This window comes from Sylvia atricapilla, chromosome 18 (assembly GCF_009819655.1).
Source record: "Sylvia atricapilla isolate bSylAtr1 chromosome 18, bSylAtr1.pri, whole genome shotgun sequence".
NCBI classification, from domain to species: Eukaryota; Metazoa; Chordata; class Aves; order Passeriformes; family Sylviidae; genus Sylvia; species Sylvia atricapilla.
In genome coordinates, this window is record NC_089157.1 from 3,447,123 (window position 1) to 3,462,786 (window position 15,664).

General features: G+C 56.1%; 1 pseudogene; it reads left to right on the top strand.

Moving 5' to 3' along the window:
- Positions 1-4,350: 4,350 nt before the first annotated feature.
- On the top strand, positions 4,351-5,048 carry LOC136369166 (GTP-binding protein Rhes pseudogene; annotated as a pseudogene).
- The last annotated feature ends 10,616 nt before the right edge of the window (positions 5,049-15,664 follow it).

Sequence of the window (15,664 nt, forward strand, 5' to 3'; positions counted from 1 at the left end):
CTTATCCAAATAGAAAGAACCAGAAAACCTCAGAAGAAAATTTACACACTCGTGTAACCAGACTGAGTGAAGCCACACACAAAATAAATCGATTAGATAAGATGATCAGGATATTTAAAACTGATCAAAAGAAGAATGTTTGGTTAACATCTATTGAATATTCAACACAGCACTCCTTAAAGATAGAAGTCCCAAAAGGGTGAGGTGGGCTATGGGCAGACCTGGTGCCAAGCCCCCTCTGCTGAGAGGCTTCGCTTATTCTGTCTCTTCATTGATCTATTTTCTTAATTTTTTTATTAAACTCGTAATTTTTTTAAAAAAAGACTAAAACTCCTTTTTCACAGGTGGGAGACCCACCCAGGCTGTGCTCACTGCCCATGATGTGCTGTGGGGTGCAAAGAGGTGCAGAGGCTCTGGGTGCCCATCGCAGGAGCCAGCACTGCAGCAGCTCCAGAAGCTGGCTCAGGCTCCTGGGAGGTGTCACGGCGCTGCAGACTGCCCAGCATCCCCCTCACAGTGATGCTGCACTGCCTGTGAGCGATGGGCCAGGCCCAGGGCACGTCCTGTCACCCCGTGTGTGACCAGCAGGGCTGATCTGGGGCACCAGGACTGCAGCAGTGCCCAGCTCCAGCAGCTGAGAGCATCGGAGCCATGAGAGCCCAGCACTGAGGTAGGAGCTCCCCAGAGCACACCCAGGCACAGCACAGGCTGCTCCTGAAGGTGCCAATCGTCTTTCTCCCATCTGGGAGCAGCAGCAGAGCTGGGGAGCACATGGCCAGTGGAAGGCGTGCTGTGATCTTCTGGCTTTCCCCTCTCTCAATCACTTTCAGGCACCAAACATAAGCCTAAACGTGAAACAAAAATAAATGTTTGTAAAAGACGTCACAAACCTTGTCAGGACACCAGGATGTTTTTTGGGAGAGCTCCACTCAGCCCTCCAGCAGTGCAGCTCTGTGGGCTGCTTCAGGGACAGAAGAGGCACCACATTGTCCCACATTTCTGGTGGCAAACACCCGGTGAGGGGAGCAGATCCCAGGTGCTGAGTGCTCTTGGCTTTCCCCAGGAGCAGGGGCCCAGCCCCTGCCCTTGTCCCTGTGCTCCCTGGCCCCTGCAGAGTCCTTCCCCAGCAGCACACGGTGGGAAGCAGCAGCCCACACAGCATTTCCCAGCGTTCTGACCCAAACTGCCCTCTCCTGACTGCCAAAGGCTGCCCAGGCCATGGGGCCTTCTCTCAGGAAGGGCCCACGCAGCATCCCAGGCTTGGCTGATGGCTCTGCCTGAGCCCTGGCACTGACTGGGACCCCGGGGACCACCCCTCACCTCCCAGGGGTACCCCCCCGCCCCACAGCCCTGCAGAGGGTTGGCTTTGGGGTAAGGACACCACAAACATCTCCAAGCGCCCCTGGCTCCAGAGCTGCCTATGAACATGGGGATGTGACTGTCCCACCTGCCCCAAACCCACCCCACATCTCACTCCTGCTCCAGCCCAGCTCCTGCCCAGCACTGCTGTCATCCCTTCATCCTTCCTCCTGCTGCCCGCCCTCCTCCCTGCCCTGCTCAGGGCTCTTTTCCCTCCCTTGCAGGCAGGTTGCTGCCTCCCTCCCTCATTCCCTCTGTCCCTGGGGTGTCACGGTCCCCTCTCCTGTGGGGACAGCCCAGGGCTGCCACGCTCCAGTTCCTGTGGGTGCAGCATGTTCCCTGGCTGCAGGATCCAAATTCCACCTGGATTACAAAATCCCACAGGGGATGGATCCTGGTCACTCCCATTTGCCATCCCGATGGGCAGGACACAGGGCTTTTCAATAGGGCTCAGCCATCACTGACCCCATCTCCAAGTGCCTGTAAGGGCCCTGTGAGACTTTCCCTCGGGGAAACACAGACTGAATTTTTTTTTTAATTTACTTTTTTTATAATACTTGACCCAAGCCGACCAGCCTTGAAAAATTCAGGATTTAGGGACATTACTCCAAGCACAAAGGGCTGCAGTGGAAATCAAGTCACTGTGTTCATCCTTCCCTGACTCTTCCCTTCCCTGCTGTCAGGGGCCATAAGCTCATAGGGAATGAGCTATCCATGCAAAAGGCCTTTGGAAATATTCATTGCTCATCTCCTAACAAGATTACCCTGAAATCCTCCATTGCTCTGAGGGAGATTTAAAACCTCTCAGGCTCTCGGTAACCATAGCAGCACAGATGTGAGAGCCGAGGGGAGACAAGTGATGTGAAAAATCATGGGGGATGCAGAGCTCTGTGTGACTGTGGGTGTGACTCTGTGTGCCCACTGCTCTTTGTCTCCGAGCCCAAGCTGCCCCTTCACCCTGCCCACACCCAGCAGGACACTTCCATCTCTGCAGAAATGACCCAGACCAAGGACAGCAGTCGTGACATGACCCAGTCTGGCTCCCACAGCCCCAAGGTCCCCTGCCCACGCCCAGCCATGGAAGCCCTCCATGGATGGCATTGCTGATGGCATTTGCCAGCATGTCCATGCTGCCTCCATCCCTGGTGCCAGCAATAAAGGGGATGGTTTAGAGCCAGGATGGGGTGCTTGGAGCCTGGGGTTCCCATTCCTTCCTGCCATGGGTTCCTCCTTCACCCTGGGCATCATTTCTGCACCTGTGAGAGAGGTGCTGGGTGTTGTGAGATTGAACAGATCCATGTTTTGAGGCCCTTCGAAATGAAATGCTTTGGAATGGAATGAGCAGCAGCAAGGGCACCACAGCCCCCCAGCAAATCCTGAGAGCCTGCAGAGTTTTGCTGTAGCAGCTGGGAGGGACTGTGGGAAACCCTTTTCATCTCTCCTGAAACCCAAACATGAGGAGTCATTAATCAAATTCTTTCCTAATAAAAAAATAAAAAACAAAAAAATAGGAGTTTGCCTTTAAACAGCTTCCAAAGGCTGCCTTGAGATTGCTGGTCCTGCCCTGCTGTCTTCAGTTCCTCATGTCCACTGGTGCCAATGTCACACCAGGCACCAAACCCCCATCACTGCTTCCTTAATGCACCCTCTGCTCATCCACTCCTCCTTCTCGTTTTCAATCTTCTGCCTCCTCAGCTCCTTCCAGCTCCCAGGGCTCAGTCCTTGACATTTGGGATCTCCTCGTGGCTCCAAGTGTCCCCAGAAAGAGTTTCATGTTGGTGAGGGAAGGTGAATCACCAGGTAATGCTGTGGGGCACTGGACACCAATGCCATTGTCACTCCTGCTGGGGACCCAACCTTTCCCTTCTCCCAGGGCAGGCTGACAGCAGGGCAGCACTCTGACCATCCTGATACAATCTCTTGGTTCTCCTGATAATAAGATTAGCAGGGAAAGCTCTTAACGTGGCTAAAATGTAACAATAACTGGAGAATTAAAAGGCAGGAATAATTCCAGTGAAAAGGGTTTTAGGACCGACAGAACAAATTCATCCAGAACTAAATGCTGGAAATGGTGGTTGGCCATGGAAAGAAAACCAACCGCATTAAAGCTCAAAAAGCCCCACACATCCACAAACTTAGCAAAGAAACTTATTTGAACTTCTCCGCAAGTTCCCTTTGTGTTTGCACTTGGCATAAATCAGCTTCTGAGACAGCTCCAGAGTGGGCTGGACGGTGAGCGCTGAGCAAACACACCTGCACGGGGCAGCCTGTACCTCCAGAGCAGCCCCACTGCTGGGTCAGGGCCGCTCCTCCCCGCGGCTCCCGGCGTCTGCTCCAGAGAGCGCCCCGCATTGTCTTCACGGAGATTTTATTTGCCCCTCTGGTTAAATATTTCACGAAGATCACCGGCTAACTGACAGCTGAATGAGGAGGTTATGACAGACGGGAGAGCTTATTGTCCCCCTCCAGCCAAACATTTCATCGCTTCACTGCGGGCTTGGGCACTGCAGCGACTCCGGCTGCAAACGAGTCCCATCCCCGGGCAGACTCAGGAAACGCCGTGGGTGCCGCTGGCCACGAGCCACACCAGGGGTGGGGACGGCCACCGAGTGTCCCCACCGCCAGCAGCCCTCAGCAGGCAGCCCCTGGCGCTGTGTGGGGAGCTGGAGGTGCTGCAGGGCTGGCGGCAGCGATGCAGCGCTGCTGCGCTCCGGGGCTGGAGCGGCTCTGCAGGGCTGGAGTCGGCGGATTGGCCCCGAGCAGCCCGCTCTCCTCCCTCCCTGCCCTCCCTCCCCCGGCACCCACAGCCCACAGATTGGACAGCTTGGTGCCACATGGCAGAGGGGACCAGGATAAAAAAAAATGAGCTGGGCTCGGGGCTTGTAGAGTCCGCGGCAAGGCAGGTGGGAGAAGTTCGCGGAGCGGTGGCACCGACGTTCCCTGGCTGCGCTGAGTCAGTGCGGGGAGGACGGACAGACGGACACACCGGGGGCTGCGGCCACCCAGGGACACCTGTGGGGTGAGCACCAGCCGCGCGGCATCCTGTCCCCTCCGTGCCAGCCATGTCCCTGGCGGTGAAGGAGAAGAGCCACGTCCGGCTGGTTTTCCTGGGAGCTGCCGGCGTGGGCAAGACGTCGCTCATCCGGCGCTTCCTGATGGACACCTTCGAGCCCAAGCACCGGCGCACGGTGGAGGAGCTGCACAGCAAGGAGTACGAGGTGTGCGGGGCCACGGTCAGGGTGGAGATCCTGGACACCAGCGGCAGCTACTCCTTCCCGGCCATGAGGAAGCTCTCCATCCAGAACAGCGACGCCTTCGCCCTGGTCTACGCCGTGGATGACGCCGAGTCCTTCGAGAGCGTCAAGAGCCTGCGGGAGGAGATCCTGGAGGTGAAGGAGGACAAGTCCCCTCCCATCGTGGTGGTCGGCAACAAGGCGGAGAGCGGCGGCCGGCGGCAGGTGCCCGTGGAGGACGCGCTGTCGCTGGTGGAGCTGGACCGGAACAGCCGCTTCGTGGAGGCCTCGGCCAAGGACAACGAGAACGTCCTGGAGGTGTTCAGGGAGCTGCTGCAGCAGGCGAACCTGCCCAGCAGGCTCAGCCCCGCGCTCTGCAAGAGGAGGGAGACGCTGCCCAAGGAGCAGGCGCTCCGGCCGCCCATGAACAAGACCAACAGCTGCTCCGTGTGCTGAGCCGGCCCCGGGGAAAGCGCCGCCTGGAAACTCAGGTGGGCTGCGTGGGGAGAGGAGCTGCCTCGGCCAAAACTTCCCCTGCCGCCCCTCTTCCCTCCTCTTCCCCACCCAGCCCACAGCAGCAGAGAGGGTTGGAGGTGACGGGGAGCTGGAAGGGCCGCTGGTGGCTGGATGGGTGTGGGGAGAGGGGGAATTGCCAAAAAAGCAGGAGGCTCACCTGGGGAGCAGCCGTGGGTCAGCCAGGGCACTGAGGGGGAGCTGGCAGGCACGGGCAGGGGGGAACAAAGGCCCCTGGCAGATGTGGGCACCTGCAGCTGCATCAGCCCTGCCACTGCCGCTGTCCCAGGGCACTCGGGTCTAGTGTCACCTCGTCCCAAGCACCTACAACCTCCTGGCAGGGCTCTGGCACCCACTGCACATCCCAGGAGTCCTGACACTGTACCTGGTGTAGAGCATGTGATAGGGTGGTCTGTGCATCAGTTTGGTTTTCTCTATTCTCTGTTTGGTTTTTTTAAGCATTCCCAATAAATAAATTGTTGCAAAGTGGAGCTGGAAAATGTCTCTCTTTCTTTCTCCTGTATTTCAGGTGCTGCAGTGCCCACTATCAGTGTTTTATGTTCTTTTTACTGCATTTTGCCTCCCCTCCTCTGTGCTCCAGCCTCCTGTGGAGTGTCCTGGCACTGGAGGAGCCTGCCCAGCTCTCCAGCCTCCCCTGGCAGTGTCAGGATATTCAGAATTATGATTTTTCTAATAACTTACCCACACTGAAGTTTTTACCAAGCAGCAGAGACCAACAATAAAACACTTTCTCAACTCTGAGCACAGAAAATAAAAACCAGCCATTAAAAGACAGCTGATCCACTGAAATAAAACCACAAACATGTTAAAAGGAGATGATAAACAGCATAGGGGGAGGAGGCACAGTAGAGCTGTGTTTGCTGTGCTGAGCGTGCCCTGAACCAATTTACTCTCCCCTCACACAGTGTAATGAGCACTTAACCTGCTCAGCAGCCTCACACAGAATAGAGATATCAAAGCTTGGTGGATTAAAGAGTCACCCCCCAGATCCAGACCCAAGGGAGATGGGCAGTTTGGGGTCTGCAGCCTTCAGAAGCCCAGCCCTACAGGATGGTGGCCCTCATCAGCTGGGGAGGCACCTGGGGATTCCAGCCCCTTCCCAAGGACCAGGTGCCAGCAGGCAGAGCCCAGCCTACCTGTGGGCATCATCTGCTGGGGCACCCTGCTGCCACCTCTCCTGTGGGCGATGGAGCCATGACAGCGACCTCCAGACAAGCAAAATCCTCCTCCCAGAGTCTGGTGTGGGGCGAGGCTGGGGACAGATGGGGGGACAGGCAGCAGAGGGGACAGGCAGGTGCCACCAGGACCTGCAGTGGTGGCTCAGGTTGCCCTCTGTCTCTCAGCCTCGTGCTGCCATCACGACGCTCTGCCCAGGTGTGTGGCTGTCCCTCGCCCAGCGCCTCAGGGACACGCAGAGCTGCTCAGGATGGAGCCCTTCCTGGGGAAGAGCCCTGCCTGCAGGGAATGAGCAGAAACAGCTCGCTTCGGGCTCACGTGGTGAGCTGTGTGCCCACCAGGACACACCTGCCGGGGCTGTCCCTGCCCACGGCCAGCCCTGCCCCAGCCGTGCCCCCTCCATGACCCCACCTCTCACTGCCCTGCCGGGGTCCCGCACCTCCCCGGGCGGGCTTGGGGTTGGGTGATGCAGAATCAGGAGCACCCGGCCCTTTGGTTCACAGCACTGTGCTAAAAGCAGAAGGAAAATCTCTCTGCAGTGTGAGAAGAAGCAGCTGGGATGGGCAAGGCTGGCTGCCAGCCCCTCCTGTGAGATCCACGGTGCGGCTGGTACAGCTCCTCCTGGGGGTCCCAGCGCCTCCCTAGGCTCAGGCTGGCAGAGGCCCCCGAGTTTCTCCCCTGTGCCCCATCTCTGCCTTCCCTGGGCAGAACAGGGACCCCCGGGGGCTGCTGAACCCCAACTCCCAGCCAGCCCCAGCCCCAGACCTGCGGGGTACAGCAGCCACTGCTCTGCAGATGAGATCCCGACCGAGATGCTGCAGCTGCAACAGATGCAGGAACCGAGACGCTGCAGGTGCAGGAGATGCACAAGGAGGTGCTGGAGCTGCGGGAGGAGGTGATGGAGCTGCAGGAGCTGCAGGAGCTTCTCACGGAGGTGCCGGACCCTCTCCACTCGTCCACCTCCTGCCCGCGCAGCGCCAGGCTCCAGCAAAGAGCGGAGCCATTGGAGGAGCTCTCCAGCACCAGCTGCCCCTCGCCCGATGCCTGCCGGCCTTGTACAGCCCCCCCGGGGCCGCCCCCAGCCCCACTGCCCCCGGCCAGCCAGGGCAGGGATGCAGTGGGAATGAGGGGCAGGGACCCCCAGCCCTTCAGCCCCTGCACAGCCCCTCTCTGGGTGTGGTGGATTTGGGAGGTTGTACCACTGCCATGAAATGCTGTGGCAGGGGTGGCTCTGCGGGGCTTGTGGTCACCTCGCTTGGCCCTGGTGCTCAGGCAGCCCGGGCCGTGGTGTGGGGCTGGGCTTGGCCGGGCAGGGGCTCTGGCAGGACAGGAGCCTCGGGATGCCCCGTCCCCGGGGCTGTGTGGAGCTGCAGGGCGAGGCAGGGGCTGTGCTGGGCTGCAGGGGGGCTGCAGAGCACCTCCAAATCACAAAGCACCACAGGATCTGTGTCAGGAGCAGCCAGTGTCAGCCCTGTGCCCCTCGCTGGGCCTCCAGCAGTCTTCTCTTGGCCAGAGCAGGGCAGGAGGTGACCCTGCTGAGCGGGGTTAAGAATAGGCAGGTCTGATGTCCCCTGGCCTGAGGGGTCCGTGTGTGACCTGTGCTCAGCCTCGGCCTTGGCAGGAGAATGGAGCTCAGGGAGGCCCCGGGGTCACACAGGGAGGGGGAAGCCCCTCGGGGTGTGGAGCCGGCTGTGCCCTGTCTCTGCTCAGCTGAAGGGCTGAGCACCTGCAGCTCCTTTCCTTGCAACAAACGGCAACAGGGGAAACGGCTTTTCCCTCGCAGAGGCCAGCACAGCTGCAGCCCAGGGCACGGAGGGGTGGTGGCTGAGCCCTGCACACACGGGTGCTACAGCTACAGCTGTCCCTGCAGACCTCACACAGCCAAGGCCCAAGAGAGGAGCAGTATCTGCCCTTGTGCCTGCCCTGCCAGGAAGAGAGGGCAGCTGGGGTCTTGGGGGGAAGCCTGGGGAGAGCAGGATCCATTCAGAGCTCCAGCTCCCCCCGGCTCAGCTGTGCCCTGCAGCACTGGGTTGTGCAGAGGAGTTAGGTGTCACCCTGGGTACTCACAGCTCCTGGGTCAGGGGAGCGGCAGGTGGAGGATCCGAGCAGCTGCTTGAGGCCTCCAGCACAAAGGAGACCCAGAGTGTAGAGGGGAAGACTCCACGGCTGTGGCCCCGGGGCTGCTGCAATGTCCGGGGAAAATCTGTCTCCTGTCCACCGGGCTGTCCTGGTGTGGCAGCCCAGGCAGCAGTGGCTGCTCTCCCGATCCTGTCCTTGGGACTGGAGCTCTCGGGGACCAGCTGAGGTTGAAGCTGGAGCTGGTTTTTCAGCTGTTGTTATGTCCATGTGTACAGGGGCCTGGGACAGGAGACAAAGGGACAAAGGCTCTGCCCGTGTGGGGTGCCCGAGAGCAGGCAGGACACCCCCGGCTCCGCAGGGCTGCCCTGCCCGCTGCTGAGCTCTCTGCGGCTGTTTTCTCCACAAGAGACACCGCAGTGAGCTCACAGAACCGAGGGCTGCTCTTCCCCTTCTCAAAACACCGGGAAGAGCTGGGACACCCTCCTCTGGCACTCCCCTTCCCCCGGCGGGAGCCCTCACCCCAGACTCGCCCTCAGCGCCGTCCCCAGGCTCAGCCGGGTCACCGGGCAGCGGAGCTCCGTGTCACCTCCTGCTCTGTCCACACCGCCCTGATGCCACCAAAGGCCGCGGGCTGGGGCCTTCACCCGTGTGTGCACAAAGAGACGGGGCAGCGGCTGCCGCCCTTTGCTCACGCCCTGATTGATGGGGACACCCCCGCCAAGGACACCCACGGCGCTGCAAAACGTTTTAAACCCCAAAGCGGCACTTACCCGTTGTGGGGTAATTAAGGGTTGTTTGCCTTCAGGAGCTTTTGGCCGAGCGAGGCGCAGCGCCGGGGAAACGCTGAGTGCTCTGGAGAGAGCAAAGCTCATCACATGAGCCCCATTAGGGCTCTCCATTCGGAGAATCGGGGGGTTGTTTAGGCTGGAAAAGACCTGGAAGGTGGCCGAGGTCCCCGCGCTGGAGAGGGCAGCGGGAGCATCCCGGGACAGGCAGCGCCCTCGGCTTCGGGCTGAGAAACGCCTCACGGAGGCTGCGGCCGGGGGAAGCGCTCTCCTCACCCCGGGAACAAGTGACAGGATGAGGGAACAGCCTCAAGTTTCCCCAGGAGAGGTTTAGATGGGATAATGGGAAAAATTTCTTCTCCAAAAGGTTTGTGCAGCTCGGGGCAGTGGTGGAGTCACCATCGCTGGGGGGATTTAAAAACCGTGTGGATGTGGCACTTGAGGACATGGGTTAGTGATGGGCTTGGCGGTGCTGGGTTTACAGCTGGGCTTCGTGGCCTTGGAGGTGTTTTCCAGCCCTGGGGAATCCGTGACTGAGCCCATGCACAGCCCGTGGTCCCTGCAGGTCTCTCTCCGCTCAGCTCACCCTCTGCCTACCCCGGCCTCCCGCTCCGCACCTTCGGCAGCCTCCAGCACACGGCACTGCTGTGCCACCAGCCGGGACACAAAATCCACCTGGAATCGTGTCCAGAGAGTTTTATAAAGGAACTCCCCTGAAAACAGCGGCCCGGGGCTGGGCGCGGCTCCCTGGCACCACCCTGTGGGGACACCGGGAATTGCAGCCGGGGACACGGGCGGGGACTCAGCGACCCCCGGGAGCACCGGCCCCGGCGGCAGTGGGCTCCTCTGACCTCTGACCTTTGTGCCCACCGACCCCCGGGAGCACCGGCCCCGGCGGCAGTGGGCTCCTCTGACCTCTGACCTTTGTGACCACCGACCCCCGGGAGCACCGGCCCTGGCGGCAGTGGGCTCCTCTGACCTCTGACCTTTGTGCCCACCGACCCCCGGGACCACCGGCCCTGGCGGCAGTGGGCTCCTCTGACCTCTGCGGCCGCTGATTCCTGTGGCCACCGACCCCTGGTGCTGCCGACCCCGCTACCATCAATCCCCCGGCACCACCGGCCCTTGGGACCACCGCCCCTTTGGTCAGCGACCCTTGCCACCATCAATCCCCGGCACCGCCGAGCCCCTCATCAACGACCCCTGCCACCAATGACCAGGAGACCACCAACCCCTGTGAGCACTGACCCGTGTGGCCACCGACCGCTGTGGCCACCGACTCCTGTGACCACCGACCGCTGTGGCCACTGACCCCTGTGACCGCTGACCGCTGTGGCTGCCACCCCCTGTGACCACTGACCCTTGTGAGCACCAGTCCCAGTGACCACTTACCCCTGTGACCTCTGACCCTTGTGACCACTGACCCCTGTGACCACCAGCCTCTCTGACCACTGACCACTGACCCCTGTGACCGCTGACCCCTGTGACTGCCACCCCCTGTGACCACTGGCCCCTGTGACCACCAGCCTCTGACCACTGACCATTGACCTCTGTGACCACCGGCCCCTGTGCCTCAGGCATGGGGCCACTGCAGATTTCTTCCCCGGACAGAACAGATTGCAGGAGCTCAGGGAACCTCCCACTGCGGGGCTCCAAGCGTTTGCAAGAGGATTTACAGTCCTTTGCCTTTTAATTGACAGCTCAGAGCTCAGCGTGCTGAGTTTTGCTTGATACAAAGGCTTTTCCAAATCGAGAGGCTCCAGCGGGGAGCCCCAGCTGCTCTGCGAACACCTCTGGTCATGCCCTGCATCCTTCCGAGTATCCAGGCAGCCCTCCGGAGAGCTCTGGCCCTGTAGGCTTATAGCTGTGCCTTTCTAGAACAGGGCTGCCGCAGAAAAAGAGAAGAAAAGTGGGGTTTGTTCCCCTGGCACAAAGCTGTGCCTCGAGCCGTGGAAGGGCAGCGTTCCCCCTGAGCCTTGGAGGGCAGGGTGGCTCCTTCAAAAACCCAGGAATTTCCACTCTAAGCGGTGACTTCCCAGCTTTTCATCCCCATTCTGGCTCTGGCCTTAATCCCCGGGCAGCAGGATCCAGTGTTGTCTGCGCTGTAGAAACCCTGATGTCCCTTATGCTGCAGTCTTGTAACCCTTGGGGAGATGCCAAGGTGCTGGTAAGCGTTTCTTGTTTTGCAGGTCGTGAACTTTCAGAGATTTTCGTGATATATATGTAAAAGAAAAATGTAAAAGGCTTGATGAATGCTCTGATTTGGTATTTCTGCTCTTAGGTCCCACACAGGACAGCAGCAGGACACTCACCTGATCCCTGTGTGGTCCCACAGACCACTTTTAAGAATGCATCAATTCCTGCTGTTTCAGGGGAATGCTGCACTTTGGATGTCTTGTATCCACAAGAACTCTAAGAATAACCCCATTTGAAAAATGTGATATTTAGCCTCCTAACTTTGTTGAAGGTCCAAGTAGAAAAGGAGACTTCAACCAATTCCCTTTAGACTTGCTTCAGAAAGTTTTCCTTTCTCATCTAAAGCCGGTGCCCACAGTGGGTTCCAATGTCCTGGAATACCTGAATTCTCTAAAACAGATCAAAAACCAGTGTTTGAGCTGTAAGGGCTTGAGGATCACTATCTCTGCTGTGAGATGTCTGTACTAGATTTTACCTTTTACTGAGTCCTGATAACTGAGTTTTGGGGTTTTTTTTATACTTCGTTTTTCCTTCTGTCTCACCCCAATTAAGGACAGAAGAAAAATTACCTACAGTGTATTTTAAATTTCGTATTATGAGGTCTTAGTGTTTTCTGCTTTAGTCCCACTAAATAACAAAACTGACTTTTGTGCTGCAGACAGAGTTTTAAAGCTTTATTCTCCATTAAACCCAGTCTGAGTTTCTGAATGTCTGTGCTCAAAAGCAGCACCAAGGGGTGTCCAAAGACTTGTCCCAGGCTGGAGTCACTGGGTTCCTTTGCTGTCCCAATCGGCCAATGTGATGTCTCTTGTGCTTCAGAAGAACCCCCAGAGAAGGGATTTTTCCAAGAAAGGTGCTGAAGCAGCCTGGGAAATGATTTGGAAGCTATTCCCTGTTGTGGTCTCAGCCAGGCTGCTGTGGAACCCATCCTTCACAGACCAAGGGGCAGAGAAAGGTGAGGAGCAAGAAATAAAGGCGATGAGTCCAACACAGAGCTGGACACAGCTCCAGAAGCACCTCACTGCAGGCTCCTGTTCACACAAAGATGTAGAGAAATGCATCACTGAGCCAACCTGGAAACCAATTTTTTAATTTGAGTCACTTTTAGCTCTTTCAGAAATGAGACTCTCCTATAAATCAGGCAGGTCCCTGTGCAATTCCTTCCACCCTGTCCCTGGGCTCCACCACCCTCCCCACACCAGCTGCATCCCACCTTGGCTGCTGCAGGCTCAGGCAGCTGGGGAACTGTGCTGGGAAACACAATCCCCGCAGGATTTTGGAAAATACTCATCAATAAAGGCATCACAGGGTGATCAAAGCTATTTGCAATCTTTTCCTTCAGGATCTGTGATTATCCCAGCAAAGAGGCTGCTTAGCTGTGTGACCTGGTGTCTGTCCCCTCCTCTGTCTTTCAGGTATTTTCTGCCTCTGCTCGGTCTCCCACTGGGATTACAGTTCTAATTAAGCAATTTACAGACCTCACACAGGCAGAGGCTGCCGTTCCTTACCTGTGGAATAATCACTTCCTCTGCCTTTATCAGAATTTCCTGTCACCTGTAGGGAGGGAAGAGATGGGAGGGACACAGACAAGTGACAGGAGAAGGCAGAAAAAGTGGGTGCTGCTTGAAATTGGATAAAATAATGCAAAAGCGTGAGCTTCTCCTGCTCTTGTGAGGTATTTCTGTGAGTAAAACATTACATGAAGCCTGAATGTTAAAACCAAAGCCAGGAGGCCTACTGCAAAAATGGAAGGAGAATCTGCTCTTTTCCAACACTATCAGTCACACCAGTCTGCAGCTGCCTGAATATGTTTTCAGTATAAAAAATAACAAATTCATTTAAATTAAGAAGCGGGCAAAGGATCCAGGGGTTGGAACAACAGAAAAATGACAGAGGAATCTACCAGAGTTGTGAATATTAGCAAGAGCATCCATTGAACAAAACTGACCATTTAAAATCATAAAGCATTGACTCAGGACAGACAGCTGGGGGACACACACCTCTCCCAGGAGTCAGCAGCCCCACAGGTAGGTCAGTGCAAACTGCCTTTACTAACAACCACATTTATTGAAAGCAAAGCAAATGTCCCAGCTTTTCATGGTTTATACCACTTTAATAACCCTGCAATCATGACTGCACCGGGACCACGTTTTCACCGGAGTAAAATTTTACAAGCGACTCTTTTCCAGCACATGGAGCAGTAAAAAAACCGAACACGGGGGGCACACACAGGACAAAAAGTCATCTCCTACCGATGGAACATCCTCCTCATGGGGACAGCAGGGTCCCCGCGGGCTCTCCGTGCCGCGGGATGGAGCTGGCAGGGGAACCTGAGCGATGGATCGGGCACATCCTCGGAGGAAGGAGAACACCCGGAGCCCACGAGAACATGAGCCCGAGTCCGTGCCCTCGGGAAAGGCGCGGAGGGGCCGGTGCTGGGTCCGTCCCGAGGGCAGCAGGACCGGCCGGGGCTCGGCAGCAGCTCAGCGGCTCCAGCACGGGATGCTCAGCTCACCTCCGGCACAGGTGAGCTCCACGCTTTAACTGCCCACAACCCAAATCCTCAAATGTTTTCCAATTCCGTCTCCAGACTCTTCCAAACTTCAGTCATTCTTAACACATACAGATAGCCATATACATTTTTTGTTTGGTTTTTTTTTTTTTAATTAAAAAGCTCCTTCACATACACAATCATATATTCAATTAGCAAGAACAGTAATATATTTCTTGGAGAATAGCAAAACATCTGCTCTGCCAGTGGCACCCACAAACTAGACAAAGAACTAAGAAATCTGACAGTTTCAGACCACTTAGGAAAGAGAAATTCTCTTGGCCTAAAGGCAGGAGCCATGCAGTGAATGTGCCATGGAGGGTACAACAAACACAACAGAAAAAACACAGTGTTAAAAACATTTCCTTGTAAAGATTCTGCAGCCAGAGGGTGAATCCTGATCATCAGGAGCTTTCTTTACAATTTAAGAAATCCTGAATAGCATCGAAGCAGAAAAATGACACTGAAAAAAAAAATGAAGAGCTACAAAACCACGAGAATATTGATTATTGATTTTGGCCAAAAGCTGAAATTTCCTTTAATGCATCATGGGGATGTGTCTGAATTTTAAGAATGCATCTGATTTACAAAAAGATGTTGCTGCCAACCTCATGAAAGAATAATATTTCTGACTCCATAAGGGACCTCAATGTCTTGGCAACAAAGCTCAGAGACACCAAAACTGAAAGCCCCCCCTGCCAAGGACAAAATACCCGACAAAACACAAACCAGAGAAAGAATCAGAGAAGGAAAAGGCAACTATCTTTTAAGTTTCATTGCAAACACCTGGAAGAGGGGGAAAAAAAAAAAAAGAAAAAAAAAAAAAAAAGGAGGTGGGAGGGGAAAGCAGCTTCCAGTGAAGAAGAGCTGTGTGATTTTGGGGCCAGATCAATCAGACTGGCAGAACGGGCTCCAGACTGGGAATTTTTGCTCTTTCCAGAACAGAATTATCCCCAAAGCTGGTATTTGAGTATTTTAAGCTGTATCATATCTGCCAGCACAACTCAGACCCAGCTGGGTCTTTCCTATGGAACCGTGGCTCATGGACAATCCCAGTTACAGTGTGGGTGCTGGTTCAGGGCTGGAAACAACTCTAATAATCCAGCTGTTCATGCCGGATCTTCCTTCCCAAAGGGATTGGGGGAATGAGCTCCTCTGGACAAACTCACAGCCCTGAGAGCTGGGCCAGCCCTGCTGAGCATCACCCCCGAGCAATGGGGCAAGGCTGGCACCTCTCCATGAAGCCCCAGCCCTGCACCTCCTGTGCCTCAGGTTGGCATCTCTGGGGGGAAAAACCCTTCAAGTGGTGAACATCTGCCTAAACAAACCAACAGGAAAACAGTTTGCTGTTTCTCCCCTTTTTAGGGGCCACTGCTCACCTCAAAAAGATCAATGGAGCTTTAGACATCCAGGGCCAGAAACAGGGGTGGAGCTGGGGGAGCCCCCAGCCTGGCTGGAGGGGTAACAAACTCACCTACTGTGTGTCCTGAAGGCATGGAGAAATGAGAAAAACCGAATCTGAACACAAAAACGGGTTCTGCTGCTCCTGGATGAGATGTGCAAAGCGTTGATGGAAAAGCTCATGAGTGTCACCAGCAGAGAGCAGAGGGGCCACCACAACAGGAGGGGTTTGCCTGGCTGTACATGTCATTCTCATTCAAAATTAAACTCCTTCCATGAAATACCTTCACAGATTTAACAAGATATATATATATATATTTAGTATCCCCTGCATAAAAGAAAAATACACA